The 13,283-nt window shown below is 43.8% G+C and overlaps 1 long non-coding RNA gene across 1 annotated transcript in view; it reads left to right on the forward strand.

The window, feature by feature from the left end:
* LOC129147799 (uncharacterized) overlaps positions 1–12,445 on the forward strand; it is a 58,832-nt gene extending 46,387 nt beyond the window's left edge. Inside the window, exon 4 of the long non-coding RNA XR_008555009.1 lies at positions 12,263–12,445. This is a non-coding gene — a long non-coding RNA (uncharacterized LOC129147799). The remainder of the gene's footprint in view (positions 1–12,262) is intronic.
* Positions 12,446–13,283: the final 838 nt, after the last annotated feature.

Genomic DNA, 13,283 nt, shown 5'->3' on the forward strand with positions numbered 1-13,283 from the left:
GATGCCAAGGAAGCAATGAACAGGTGCCCCTGAGAGGCCCAATCAAGGGATGCTTTGGTGGCGTGCTGCAGGTTTGGACTGGAAGATGGTGGCCATGGGAAGCCAGTGGGATATGTAGGGAGACAGTTTTTTTCAGATTTCTCTATCTTAAATATTGAATAGAATAATGATGAAGGGAAAGGAGAGATTTTAGAAGCAGGTAGAATGTTAAAGAATATATGGTAGTCCTGTTTGGGAGGGATTAAACCAGTGCTATGTCATGAAAAAATTCTGGATTAAATAAATCCAACAAATGAATAAATAACTGTGTATTACTGTGAGTAAAGCATTTCTGGCATTCATCAAGAAATATCCGAGTATTAGAAACAAACCACTTGCTCACTGTTGTTTGCATGTGACTTATGGACTTTAGAGTAAATGAATCAACAAGTCACACAGTCTTTGCAAGGCAATTAAGAAGGAAGAGCTTCCCCAAGAGGAAGATGATGTCAGAAACATTATACTTAGCCACCTTATCCCTATTGCCCTAAAGCAGCGATTTTCAACTGGTGTGCCACAAGAATTTTTAAAACATGCAATATCTATTTACTCGGGCACTGATCTCTTTTCCCTTAGATTGTCAATTAAAAAAATGACAGCAGCCAACACAACACTAGCCATCAGAGCGTGAATGAATAGAAACTAAATCTATATTTCTGTCAAATCGGCAAAAATATAATTTTTGGTGTGCCGCAGAATTTCAGTAATTAGTTTATGTGTGCCATGAGATGAAAAAGGTGTCCTAGACAATAGTAAATTAGTTAACTGTCTAAATGTTATAAATTCTCTATATATGTGTCTTTAAACAAAGAGTTACAATCTGAAGGACAACAAAATACTAGAATATTAGAGCTAGCAGGGACCAGCCAGTGTGATTCATCTGATAGATGAGAAAATAGGTTGGAGAGCGAAGTGACCGGACTCAGGCCACCCAGAGAATCAGTGGCTAAGCTACTAGTCTTCAAATAGCCAGGTTGGGGCTTGATCCTCCCTGCAGATCCAAGCCTCTGATTTCCTTCCTGCCTCACTGTGGATCTCAGGTGCAGCCCCTGGAAAGTGTAAGCTGAAGAAGATGCCTGGGAGCCAGAGAGTTGTGTTGTTTTAATGGCTTTATAAAGTGTAACTGATATACAAAAATATTTCCTGTATAACATTTGATGAGTGTGGTCACAGTTTCACACCTGTGAAGCCATGATTCCACTTATATGAGGTACCTAAAGAAATCAAGCTTACAGAGGCCAGTGAGGTTCTTATGCACTGTCCAGTGTGGTACAAATGCCTTCCTTTCTCACATCAAGACTGTTATCCTCAACGACACCACTAGATGGCAGAAAAAACCCATGTACCTCATAGAAGACACCTGTTCTAAGATTCTGGAGTCTGAGTAGCTAATGAGAGACCAGCTCATTTGCCCGATGAGTATAGAGAATTGGGGAGCCTTGTAACATCAGCCCATTCCCATGTCAGTCCTCCCAATCTGTACCTCTCTTAGGAGTCAGATGTTTAGATGAGATTAACCATTCAAACATATTAGGAGGAAAGAATCTACATTGAAAACTATTTCATGAAAGGTTGGAATGACCACTAGGTGTTATTTCATGTTTCCTACTAGAACTTTCTGCCTTTCAGTAGAGATTATTTGACAACCCAAAGTGATGAATCTCTAATGGCCAGGGTGGGGTCTCAAATTTTTGGACAAGAGAGAGTTCATCCGAAATGAAGACAATGGTGGGAGCAACAAGGTACTTCTAGAAAAAATAGTAATAACCAGTGTGCCAGGCATTATACTAAGCACTTTATATTGGCAAATTTATTTAATATTCACAATAATCAGAAGAACATAGAGACATAGAGGATTTAAGCAATTTACTCATGGTCATATAATTAGAAAAATGTAAGCGACTTAAAATTTTTTACTTATATTTCACATCATTAACAATATGGTCCTTGATGTTAGCATCATTAGGGCTTTATGAATTCGGATGAAAAGCTATTGTCCCACCCTAGCCAGTTTGGCTCACTGGATAGAGCATTGGCCTGCGGACCAAAGGGTCCCCGGTTCGATTCTGGTCAAGGGCACGTATCTCTGTTGCAGGCTCCTCCCCGGCCAGGCCCTGGTCAGGGCTCCTGCAGGAGGCAACCAATCGATGTGTTTCTCTCACATAGATGTTTCTCTCTCTTTCCCTCTCTCTTCCACTCTCCCTAAAAATTAATGGAATAGTATCGTCGGACGAGGATTAACAACAACAAAAGCAATTGTCCCTTTGGGCCTGTGACACATGTATTAAAATCTCCTCATCACTGGACCACCGGTAAGCAAGAGTCTGGAAAAAGTTTTAGTTCTGCTACCCTGAGTAAGGATGAGCATACAGTTTTGGGGAGCACTGTGGCCATATCTAGGCTGATGTTAGCATGATATTTTAAACCAGGACTGTCCTGCTGGCTCCAGGTTACAAGACCTTCTTTGGTGTGATGGAGTAGTTAAATCACACATCCCACCTGCTTCAAGATGCAGCTCAAGTCTATCCTTGACTTCCTCCAAGGGCAAAACACATCCAGTCTGATGTGCTTCTCTGGTTTATAACGCGATATTCAAGAACTCTGTGCAATTTGTCAGCACCCTTGCGACAGAGGGCGGGTCGTCGGTGAAGCGCTGTCTTGTGTCAGAGTTCTGTGCCTAGAAACAGCCTCTCTACTTATTGGCTAATTTCCCAAGACTTGCTGTAGATAGTTAGAATTCTTGGTGGAAAGTAAGAAAACCCAGTGCCAGGCAGCTCATTAAAAAGGTGGCTCTGAAATCAATGTGTACCTCATCACACACAGAATAAAAGGCAACCGGACTTCAGAAGGGATGAAATCAGAAACCAGAGGGACCCTGAGATCTTTTTCTTTGTCCACCTCCATCCCCACTATACTTCTCTCGGCATGTCTCCATTATTCTTATTTCTTATCCCTGAGCTTTTCCTGCTTCTTAGCAAACATCCTGGGCACCCACAGCTCTAAATTCCCCACTTACATGTTGTGCAACCCAAGAAAATCTGACTTGTTGGCCCCAATTCCAAGTTCATATAATGAGCTCATTCTGGAACAATATTATGCAAAGACCTTGGTTTTTCTTTGTCTCGGACCACAGCTTGCTTTAGAGGGTTCTTTTTTTTTTTTTTTGGTTTTGTTTTTCCATTGTAATGAGGCTGTTCTTGCTCACTTTTAGATAAGGATGTCTCAGCTTTGCTAATATAACCTGTTAATTTCAAAGGACTTTATAAATTGGCTGTAATTCACATTCTCAGAATTGGGAAATCTGTGTCTTTTGAGATAGAAGAGTTCTTTTTCCTTTTAACTTTTTGTTTTATTTTTTCCCCCTAAAATATCAAAATGCTATTTTTCCAGGTGCCATGTGGCTCTTTGATAACACACAGACTGCTTTAGCTGTTTTTTAATGAACATTATCGCCAGCTGCTCAGCTGTGAGAATTTTTTTCACTTTTAGGGTGACGGAGAGCCTCTTATAAGACGTGCACTCTGAATGTCACAGTCCCAGTCACTGATGTCCTCCTGGGCACCAGGGACTCTGTACTGCAGGGGGCGCTGTCCTTCCTTATTTCTCTAAGCATGTGAGCTCAGAGATAAAATCGTCAAATGGCCACCATAAATGCTTGGACCCCAGCTCCCTCTTAGTATTGCCCTCTCTCCCTGCATGTCCACCTCAGTATGATGGGAGGTTGATCTCTGGATCTTGTCTGGTTGCCTAAGAATTGAGAACTGGGACCCAAAGCTTAGGGGAAAAAGGCATAATAGACTAAACTGTAATCAGAGCCCAGATCCTGACAGAAGTCTCTAGGCCAGTGGATCTCAACCTTTCTAATGCCAAGACCCTTTAATACAGTTCCTCATGTTGTGGTGACCCCCAACCATAAAATTATTTTTGTTGCTACTTCATAACTGTAATTTTGGTACTGTTAATGAATCATAATGTAAATATCTGTGTTTTCCGATGGTCTTAGGCTCTACAGCAGTGGTTTTCAACTTGTGGGTCGTGACCCACAGGTTGAGAACCGCTAGCAGGGTCGCCTAAGACCATCCACTAAGGAAAGAGGCTGCCTTTTCCGATGGTCTTAGGCTCTACCGCAGTGGTTCTCAACCGCTAGCAGGGTCACCTAAGACCATCAGAAAACACAGATATTTACATTACGATTCATAACAGTAGCAAAATTACAGTTATGAAGTAGCAAAGAAAATAATTTTATGGTTGGGGATCACCACAACATGAGGAACTGTATTAAAGGGTCGCGGCATTAGAAAGGTTGAGAACCACTGATCTAGGCTGTCTCCTTCCCTGCCAAGCCTATAAAAACAGAAGGTTAGGAAGAGGGTTAGGGAGTATGGCTCTTCCTCCTGTGATTTTCCACTTACATTCCTTTTAGGGATTCTCCAAGAGCATCCTTTATAAAGTATTAGGAGCCCAGTGCACGAATTCGTGCAACTTGAAAGGAATTGTGGGCACAGGGGCAGGTCTCTGCCCATCCTCCATGCCCCCGCCAAGCCCCTCCTGCTGTGGCCCCTGGTCCCCTGTCTGCAGCCCCTTGTCCCCCATCTGCCGGCAATGGGGGCCAACACCAGGCGCTGGCAGCAGGTGCAAGCGGGGCTGGTGCCAGCAACAGGTGCGAGTGCTGGGTAGGACCGCGGCATGCGAGAGCAAAGAATTTTCAGTAACCACCAGAGGCTCTCCCCCTGGTGACAGCGACTGGTGCCTGGCTTGGTCTGGCATCCCTGCTCACCTGCTCCACCATCCCGCCATGGCCAACGCCCTCCTTGTTCCATGCACAACCCCGGTCATCAGCACACATCATGGTGACCAGTTGTTTGGTTGCTCCGCCGTTCAGTCTATTTGCATATTTGGGATATATATATCCCAAGACAGATAGGCAGCCTCTTTCCTTAGGGGATGTGTCTGCTCATACAGCAAAGAGTGGGAAGGAGAACTTGAGACAAGCAGCAGGAAGGAAGAAAAACAGAGTGCAATGTAACCCCAGTAATTTTGTAGGGTCAAGGTCATAAGAGTGTCCCAAGCATCAATAAGAAGCTACTGTAGAATGAGCTCGTCTTGAGTATCCTTGCTGGTTTTATGTTATAATCCATAGTTATTATACATTCCCTTTTTCATACCATAAGCAAACATCAATACCAGGTGGACTGTAGATCTAAGTATGATAGATAAAATAATAATGCTTCTAGAATTTAATTTAAGAGGACAGCCTCAGCAGCTGGCACCAATCTCTCCAATGAGACACACCTCCACACTCACAGGCACAGTGTCAATGCTAGTTTAGTGTCAGGTGTTGTACAGAGTTTATTTCCTACTCACACAATCCTGTCAGGGAAAAACAACTCCTCACGACTGAATCTCAGAAAATTAAAATTCCACATCTGACTGGCTGCTGGTTTCAAACCCAATGAGTGTGTGATGAGAAGTGTGATTGGGGTTTTCATCTGAGCTCTCATCTCAACTCACAAGTTGGTTGCAATGATATTTGTGGTTAAAATCAGGGCTCTTTTTCAAACAGAAATGTTAGATATTCCCAAATTAAGAAGAAAATAATCTAATACTCATTAAGCACCTATCATGCCAGGGACTAAGCTAGTTCATTTATATGCATCACCTTGCTCAATCCTAACAATGGTCCTACGAGGCAAATATAATTACGCTCATTTTTATAGTTGATGAAACTGATTGTTAGAGAAGTTAAACATCCTGCCGAGGTCACCAAGCTAGCAACGGGAAGAGCAAGGGTTGGGATCCAGATTGTCGTCTTTATTTACTGTCCACGAAGCAAAAAGGGGTAGAGGTTATCTGGCTTAGGAATTTTCAGAACATCTGCTCCCCGCAGCTGGCCTCCACTACAGAACCACCTCATGTTTCCCTCCATTTAACCACGGGGTTCCATGTTCCTCCTTTTCAACTGCCAGTCAAAGGGTTATTTTCCAAATAAACTGTGAGATGTCTAGGGCTGAATTCATTTGGCTTTTGGAATTTCTTGCTGAAAGATTTTAAATGGCATATCTAGTTGCAGAACTATATATGTCGTAGGCTTGATATGCTCAGTGCTTCCTTTAGAAACAGATTTAAATTTTCAATTTTATCAGATTCACAGAACTGGAAGAGATATAGACTACCCTGGGGCATAGCATAATATATATTTTGTAGTTTCAGAAAATATTTCCCTATAAAAAATAAAAAATAAAAGATTCAGAAGAAGAGAGACTATCACTGATAAAGATAACTTATTCTACTCTTTGACTCAAACCTTTATATTTTTGCCTTTCTTATTCCCCTCCATGATTATACACAAACTTTTCTGTGAAATCCATTTTTTAAAATAAGGCCAAAACAACGTTTTCTTGTTGTTAATCCTCACCTGAGGGCATTTTTCCATTGATTTTTAGAGAGAGTGGAAGGGAGAGGAAAAGAGAGAGAAAGAAAAAAGGGAAAGAGAGAGAGAGAGAGAAAGAGAGAGACATTGATGTGAGAGAGACACATGGATTGCTTGCCTTCCGAACCAGCCCTGCCCTGGGTTGGGGATCATACCTACAACCCAGATACATGCCCTTGATGGAATCAAACCCTAGATCCTTTGGTCCTCCGGCTGGCGCTCTAACCACTGAGCAACCGGCTAGGGCTGAAATCCATTTTTCCTTCAGTCTCCCTCCTCCCCACCCTTTCTCTGTAAGCATCCAAGACTTAAGACAAGTAGTATGTGGTAGACCTTCTATTGCTGGCTTGAGAATGGAGATTTTCACCATATGAAAATAGTGAGAAAGAAATGAATTCTGCCAACTTTCTCCTTTTGTAATCCAGAGTTGTAGAAATGGGAGTGGACTTGAGCAGTGGTTGCATGCCTGTGGATAGTCTCAGATACAATATCACAAACTAACCTCGGAAAGATTCTGGGAGAGCAGGCAAAGCCAGCAATGGCCAGCCTTGGAGTTGATAAATCCATCCATGACTTTTAAGGTAATAATTGTATAACCTTATCTTGTATTCTAAATTATTTTAGGTGTTTGGTTGACAGTCACAAATGAGTGACTTTGAGAAGTGGTTTATCCTGTATGAAGAGCCAGAGGATAATAAAGTTATATAGTTGTTGAAATATTTCAAAGGATGGGATTCAGTCATGAAAAGTTTAGAAACTTGGGACTGCAGGGTGGTGGTAGCCTATAGAATCAGTAAGTTCTTTCCTTCCTTCCTTCCTTCCTTCCTTCCTTCCTTCCTTCCTTCCTTCCTTCCTTCCTTCCTTCCTTTCCTTCCTTCCTTTTTTTGATATATTTTTATTGATTTCAGAGAGGAAGGGAGATAGAAACATCAATTATGACAGAGAATAATTGATCGGCTGCCTCCTGCATGCCCCACACTAGGGATGGAGCCTGCAACCCAGGCATGTGCCCTGACCAGGAATCAAACCATGATCTCCTGGTTCATAGGTTGACACTCAACTGCTGAGCCATGTCAGCCTTGCTAGTAAGTTTCTTTCAACTTTAGCTCACCTCAGGGAGACACATGGCAGAATGAACGTAGAGGCAGAGTTTGTTCAGACCTACTGTGAGGAAGGACAGCCAGTAAGTCACATTATGCCTTAAGGAGACAGTGTCCCTGGATCCAGAAACTTTAGGCAGCAGGACCTGGGAGAATAAGACAAGTGTGTGGTGTCTGTGCCAAAAAGAGATGGTACCTAACATACCACTTGTTTGTTGGCTTAGTGTCCCTTTCCTTGATAAGGGAGGGGCCTGTTTCTTTAACTCTGTTCACATTTCATTGAAGGCTAATCTAAGAAACACGTTATGTTTAGCCAAAATTAGGGTGTTTTTAAAATTAACTAAGATTTATTTTCTTGAACAAAACAATAGCAATGTAATGGGAAGTTGTGATAAAATGAACTAGGATTTGAAATCAGATTTTGTTGGGAGTTTGAAACTTTGATTTGCCATTTCTTAACTGGGTGACCTTAGTCAGGTTACTTATTTTGGTTTCAGCCTTCTTATTTGTAAAACTAGAGGCCCGGTGCACGAAATTCGTGCACGGAGGGGGGTTCTCCCTCAGCCCAGGCTGTACCCTCTCCAATATGAGACCCCTAGAGGGATGTCCGACTGCCCGTTTAGGCCCGATCCCACTGGGATCGGGCCTAAACGGCCCTCCCTCTCACAATCCGGACTGCTGGCTCCCAACTGCTTGCCTGCCTGCCTTCTTGATTGGCCCTAAACGCTTCTGCCTGCCAGCCTGATCACCCCCTAACCACTCCGCTGCCAGCCTGAATGATGCCTAACAGCTCCCCTGCCAGCCTGTTTGCCCCCAACTTCCCTCCTCTGCCGGCCTGGTCACTCCTAACTGCCCTCTCCTGAAGGGTTGATCACCTCCAACTGCCCTTTCTTGCAGGCCTGGTCCCTCTCAACTGCCCTCCCTTGCAGGGCTGATCCCTCACAACTGCCCTCCCTTGCAGGCCGGGTGCCTCCCAACTGCCCTCTCCTGCTGGCCATCTTGTGGTGGCCATCTTGTGTCCACATGGGGGCAGGATCTTTGACCACATGGGGGCAGCTATATTGTGTGTTGCAGTGATGATCAATCTGCATATTACTCTTTTATTAGATAGGATAGAGGCCTGGTACAGGGGTGGGGGCCAGCTGGTTTGCCCTGAAGGGCATCCCAGATCAGGTGGGGTTTCCCTTGGGGTGTGAGGCGGCCTGAGTGAGGGGCCTGTGGTGGTTTGCAGGCTGGCCACGCCCCCTGGTAACCCAAGCGGAGGCCCTGGTATCTGGAATTTATTTTCCTTCTACAATTGAAACTTTGTAGCCTGGAGCGGAACCAAGCCAAGCCTGGGGCTCCCTCCGAGGCCGCAGCCATTGTGTTGGGGTTATAATTGAAACTTTGTTGCCTTAAGCGGGTGAGCCCGGCCAGGGTGTGTGGAAAGCTTTGCTTCTCCTGTTGCTGGCAGCAACCCTGGCCTGCTCTCTCAAGCTCCATTCTGCCGCCATTTGTTTGAATTTGTTTACCTTCTATAATTGAAACTTTGTAGCTTGAGTGGAGGCTTAGGCCTGGAAAGGGCAGGCGGAAAGCTTGGCTTCCTCTGTTACCTAGGAAACCTTGCTCTCTGTGGCTGTAGCCATCTTGGTTTGGGTTAATTTGCATGCTCACTCTGATTGGATGGTGGGCGTGGTTTGTGGGCGTGTCGGAGGTATGGTCAATTTGCATAATTATATCGAATTTTAGGGTTGTTGTAAATAAGTGAATTAAAAATAATAAATGAAAAAACCTTAGTTCAGTGCCTAAAACTCAGGATGCAATCAATAAGCAATTTTGTATAAATGAATATTACTTCCCTTGGTTACATACATCAAGACAGTTATATCTATCCCTGACTCCTTTCTCCCTCGTTGGCAGCATCCTCTCTAATAAATACAACATTTACAAGTGTAGAGTTCATGAAGAAACAACCAATTTCTTGATAACTTATTTTGCAAATGCAAGGCATTTTATTAATAGCAAGCTCACTGCTCACAGCTGCAAAAATTGTTACTTATATTAACTCTCCCGTTCCCATCATAAAATGCTATAGAGATTTGTAATGAGTAACAATTAGCTTTAGTGAGGGATCATGACCTGTCTTTAAACCCTCATAACGAGGAAAGTTGGGCACTTTTGGGGAGAATCTCAATTAACCAGGTGAAACCCCCAGTATTCTGCTTGAAGAACAAAGAATAATTAAAGTTTCATATTCAGGGTGTCCCAAAAATGCATATACACGTAACAGCTGATAGCTCAATTGATGTTTCTTTCTTTTCAAGCTGTCCTTTATAAAATCGAGTTTTGATGTTCATAACTTATTTTGCTTGAGTGAGGACTCACTGTACCGAAAGGTTGGGGAAATCCAGGCCATCCTTTCCCTTAGCTCTCAGTTCCCAGAGCTCCACCCTATGGCATGCAGGTGAGGTCTGCCAGGCACTGGTGGGACTCAGCTCTGTGCTCAATTGAGCTAGCCTGGCATCAGGTTCATTGTAGTTTTTACAAAGACAACGTTGAGGGCTATATTTCAACAATTTATTCTTTCTTATTCCTGTTGACACTAATATTTGCAGTCAGGGACAAAGGTCCTTAAATACTTTTTACAGTATTTCACTGTTTTGCAAAATCAGGATAATAACAAAGAGGGCTGTGGCTTTGAAGAATAGAAAATGACTCTGGCTCGGCTGGTGTGACTCAGAGGTTGAGAGTAGACAAATGAACCAGGAGGTCATGGTTCTATTCTCGGTCAGGGCACATGTCTGGGTTGCAGGCTTGATCCCCAGTAGGGGGCATGCAGGAGGCAGCTGATCAATGATTCTCATCATTGATGTTACTATCTCTCCCTCTCCCTTCCTCTCTGAAATCAATAAAACAATATATATATATATTTAAAAAGAAAATGATTCTTTGTAGCTTAAATGCAAAAGGAAGTTATTTCAAGACTACTGGGTAGCTCATTAGATTGAAAGAAGAATTGGAAATCAATCAGGCACAGTATCAAGATAGCTCTAAGAATCCCGTAGCAGGAGACATATCCACATGGCCTCGTTATACCTCCATTCCTAAGGTGTGCCATTCCTCTTGAGACTCAAGCTCTGGGAAAGGGCGTCAGGTTGGCCTGAATGCCCAGTAGGGAGGGAAGAGGGTAGGGCACTGTGACTGACACAAACAAAGGTATTGATCTGTTTTGCAAAGAAAAATCAGAGCACTGTTACTTAAAGCACATTGGAAGTATTCTGGGCGGCAAAACCTGAGTACGGGTCACATCACACTGGCAGGTAATGATTTTTCCTGGAGTAAAGCTTTCCCAGTAAATCAGTTGCTAATGATGAGTGAAGTATAACAGTAGCTAATTATCTGGCCCACACTTCACTCTTATTAGAGCTCAGCAATGGCCTGCCGCTTTGGTGCAGGAGATTTTACAGAAAAGGAAAAAGAGGAATGAGCAAGGAAGAAGAGGCAGAAGGAGGGAAGAAGCTAAAGTGGCTTAAATCACAGCCAACCATAACCCAGTGAGGACTAGGGTGGTAGAGACTACCTTCAACCCTACCTCCCTGTTGCAATGCACCTCACATAGTTCTCTTGTCATGCAGGCAGTGGATGAAAGACCTTACAGACAGAGAGACTATATCCAGAAAGGAAATCTCGATCAACACTGTCTACAAGAAGCATAATGCCAGCCACATGAATAGTTTTAAATTTTAAAGTGTAGCACAGTAAAAGTAACAGGGGAAAATGTTTTTAATGATACATTTCAATCATGATGACCAATATACACTGAGTGGCCAGATTATTATGACCACCCCATCAGTACTTCATTGGGCCACCTTTTGCCTTCAATACTACAGCGATTCTTCTTGGCATTGACTCCACGAGATGTTGAAAAGTGATGCGAGGAATCTGACACCATGCCTGATGAATGGCACTGTCCAGTTCTGTGAGATTTGATGGTTGTGGAACCGGCTGCCTGGTGGCTCTTTTAACTTCGTCCCACAAATGCTCAATTGGATTGAGATCTGGTGGTTGTGGGGGCCACCTAAGCAAGGTCAAGTCTCCCTCATGTTCTTGAAACCACTCCTGCACAATACGAGCACCGTGGCATGGCGCATTGTCTTGTTGGAAGAAGCCATCTCCATTGGGATACGCCATCAACATGATAGGATGAACTTGATCAGCAACTATACTTAGGTATGTATAAGACGTTGTTCCACACAAATTAAAGGGCCCAAATCATGCCAGGAAAACATGCCCCAAACCATAACACTGCCCCCACCAGCTTGAAGGGTTGTACTCATGCATGTGGGGTGCATGCTTTCATGCTGCTTTCGCGAAATTCTCACTCTGCCACCTGCATGATGCAACTGGAAATGTGATTCATCGGACCACATGACTTTTTCCCAATGCTCGACTGTCCAACCCTTGTGTTCCTGTGAGAATTGGAGATGTTTTATCTTGGTAACTGCAGACAGCAAAGGTGTTCGAACAGGCCTTCGGCTTCCATATCCCATATGATGCAGTGTATGGCTAATTTGCCTACAAACGTTAGGTGGTCATAATAATCTGGCCACTCAGTGTATGTAAGTTTAACATCTATCCAATGCAAAATGTGAATGACATGTTACATTATTTATTCATGCCAAATCTTTGGAATGGGGTGTGTTTTACATTCCAGCGCATCTCAGTTCAGACGAGCCACGTTTCAACAGCCACGTGTGCTTTGTGGCTACCAAGCCCGACAACAGAGGCATAGAAGATTCTGACATTCTGGCTTTACTTGGAAACATCAAAGGATTTTGTACAATTGTACCTGGGGTGTGTGAGAGGGTGGGGTGTTTTGGTTTTCTTTCCTTTTAAGGAGAAATAAAGGCACACGCTTTATTTCCATTCCACATTTACCGAGCTAAGATGGTTTGCTTGTGTTTCTGCGTCACAGCTGTAATGTTTTCCCAGTTCCTGCTCGGAGGAGGAATCCGTGTTCTGCACCATTTCAACAATGCCTAAGGACCCCCGAAAAGATGAGGAACGCGAGGCCAGGTGAGACTGAGTAACTTGCCCGAAGGCTAAATGGTTGCCAAGCTGGGATCAGAGCCGCACTTGCCTTGTCCGAAGTGTGGCTCTCGTTCTGCATCGGACCTGTTGGCACGTAATCAGGCCAGTTCCCCCAAGTCCCCGTTCCTTTGCTATCGACCTTGGTGTGTAGTTTTTCTCTTCCTGGACCTCCAGGGAGGACGGGTGGTCCAAGGACAGCCACCCTGCTCGGGGAGGGGGAGAGAGGAGACAAGGGGTAACGTAAGCTGTGTTTGCTTCGCAGGCTGCTCTGACAAAGGCAGTCACTTACACCCACATCCCTAAAAACGCTGTGGTCCAATGACTAAGCGCTCGATGACGCGCACATGTGAAAGCTCCATTTCCTTGGTTACAGTGAAGCCAACAGGGGGGCACAGGGGAGCCTGGGGAATGACTCTGTGTTTATTGGAATCACTTGGCTCCAACTCAGAGGCCGATGTGGATCATTTGCAATTTTTTAAAACAGATTTTTTTTTCTCATTATGACCACAGCATGTGCTTAATGCAGAAAATTTGGGAAAACATAGTTCTGCATCACAAACATACACACACAAGAAAATCATCTGTATTCCTAGTAGTGAGGCGAGAAAAAAAACAAACAAACTCAAAAAATTGAAATTTCATAC

This window comes from Eptesicus fuscus, chromosome 21 (genome assembly GCF_027574615.1).
Source record: "Eptesicus fuscus isolate TK198812 chromosome 21, DD_ASM_mEF_20220401, whole genome shotgun sequence".
In the NCBI taxonomy this organism is placed as follows: Eukaryota; Metazoa; Chordata; class Mammalia; order Chiroptera; family Vespertilionidae; genus Eptesicus; species Eptesicus fuscus.